Raw genomic sequence first — 2,380 nt, 5'->3', positions numbered from 1 at the left:
TCGATCCCCGCCTGCCTCGGAGGAGATCCACATAGCGCAGCAGACCTCTCCTGACCCGCCCGCTGCTCCCCTCAGCAGTGTGCTTCATCGATCTGCCTGTTCTGTTCCCCACTCTGTTCCTGGTGAATCCTCTCACCCTCCGCATTTCTGCCCTGTACCCCAGTTCTGTATGAACAAATAAATAAATCTTTAAAAAAAAAAAAAAGAACTGAAGAAACTACTTAACAACAAACAGTAGCACATACGCATGCACAACACAACATTAAAAAAACCCATGGACACCTCTTCTCCCATGTCATAAAAGCAATTCGATGCCCGGAACTACCAGCCCTCTGAGCTGCAGGCTAGGGTCACACCACTGCTGCTCTCAAAGGAGTTGACCTTGTTGGAGGCTGCAATAGCCCCAGAGACTTGGGTCAGTTATTTCTCTTTGGAACATTGTGTAGACTCTCTTTGCCCAAAGCAGGGCCTTTTTCCAAGAAGATACTATGTTTTTGCCATCAATAAAACTCGATTTTTATGGGTGCTTAAAATCACATTACCAAGATCCACTTGTACTATGCTAGGTGTCTGAACAGGTTCCAGGACCAGAAGCCGCCATATCTTCATGAGCTCACATACCCCAGAATGTTGTCCTTGCGCTTACCCCCAGGCAGCCCAGCCTTGCCACATTTGCCGTACTCTGGAAATAAAAGACTTCTGAAGAATGCAAAGCACCGTCCTGTAAGGGTGTCGGCTCCTTAGCCCCCTTTAATTTGGGGTTTCCTTACTCCGTGCAACTTCTGCTCTGTCTCCTTGTAAACCTCTTGTTTTCTCTTTGACCAAGCATAACTCATTGTTTCTTTCACTGAAGTAACATTGATAGCGTTGTATTGTTAAGGGGAAGGATGTCCTAAAAGAACTCTGCAGATCTTGGTGGATTCCCCCCCATTCCAGCTTTCTGGACTCTACCCAGTGATTGGAAAACTACAACTCCCAGAAGCCCCAAGGAGAGAACTGGGAGGACCTAAGGGCGGAGCTAAGCAGGCATTCTGGGACTTTGGGGGCTACATAAAGAGCGCTTTTCCAGCTGATGCTCTGGAGAGGGAACGGTTCTTTCTCTTTGGAGCAACTGCTCTCAGACTGTGTGATTGGGGGCTAGCAGTGGGACCAGAGGGACTAGAGTTCCAAGTTAGCACGCTGGTGCTGGTAAAGTATTCCAGCTACTTTGTATCCCTCTCTCTTTCCCTAGGTTGGTTCCTTTTCCTCCCCCCCCCCTTTTTTTTTGATGTCTCATCTTATTTATTTGTTACTTTTAGAAAATCTCATTTTTGACTGGACTCAGACTTGGAGGTGGAAGCTCTCAATGAAGACAGCTTCCGTCTCTTGGCAATCTGTTCCTGGCGTTTCTCTTTGGCCTCCTTCATTCTCTTGGCCAAACGTTTAGCATACTCTTCAGCTTCCTCCTTATTTTTCTTAGTACGCTGTTTCTTGAGAGCAATACGCTGTGGAGAACAATACGCTGCAGAACACGTGGAGTAACAAGACGCTGAATCTTGGGTGCTTTGGTCCTGGGTTTCTTGCCCTCTTTGTTTAGGGGCTTCCTCACAACATACTGGCGGACATCATCTTTAGAGAGATTGAAGAGTTTTTCAGATTCTGCTAGCTCTTTTGGGCCCCACGCGGCAAAGCACAGTTGTATCAGTGAGTCCAGGAATATCCTTCTCTCCTTTTTTCACAATGACCAAGTTGAGAACGCTCAGGTTGGCATCCACAATACAATCGTGTACAGATTTGCGTTTCCTTTCACCAGTACTCCTGGGTCCGTAGCACGAATGCCCCTTGCTGAGCAGCAGGCGAACCCAGCCAGGGGTCAAGACACCCTGCTTCATGGGGAAACCTTGTTTGTCATTTCCACCACTGATTGGAACCACATAACCCTTCCATTCTTCACCCAGAGCGTCAGCGGCAACCTCTGTGGCCATACACTTGTCATAAAAGGTACGAAGTTTGCGTTCATTGTCCACTTCAATGAGTTTCTGGCAGCCAGTGGCTGGGTCAGAGATGTTCAGCTTCATCTTGAAGCACCCGACTGCTTCTCAGGTGCCACGAAAAAGAGCTCCTTTCCCCTTTTTTAAAAAGTAATAAACCCATTACCCTTTCTGTGTGTCTGCAGAAAATTACATTTTGAGCATGTGGGTGAGGCCCCACAGACAGACAGCCCAAGTCCACTCTGGGCTACCCAGTAACAGTCTTTGTAACAGTATGAGTTCTAGGTGGACAGCATTGAGAAGCAATGTGTGTTCACCAAACTAGGCTCACCACTAGAAGTCCGGCTCTGCCCATCTTTTATCTGATTTACTCACTCATCGTCCACCTTCCCATCTGGTAGCCACGAATT

The 2,380-nt window shown here is 47.5% G+C and overlaps 1 pseudogene; it reads right to left on the bottom strand.

The window, feature by feature from the left end:
• Nucleotides 1-1,264: 1,264 nt before the first annotated feature.
• Nucleotides 1,265-2,077, bottom strand: LOC101626716 (annotated as a pseudogene).
• Between the last annotated feature and the right edge of the window lie 303 nt (nucleotides 2,078-2,380).

The sequence above is a fragment of the Condylura cristata genome, unplaced genomic scaffold (assembly GCF_000260355.1).
Source record: "Condylura cristata isolate star-nosed mole 26May11 unplaced genomic scaffold, ConCri1.0 scaffold00012, whole genome shotgun sequence".
NCBI lineage: Eukaryota > Metazoa > Chordata > Mammalia > Eulipotyphla > Talpidae > Condylura > Condylura cristata.
The sequence above is the reverse complement of the archived record's forward strand: the minus strand, read 5'-3'. Positions and strand labels throughout refer to the sequence as shown.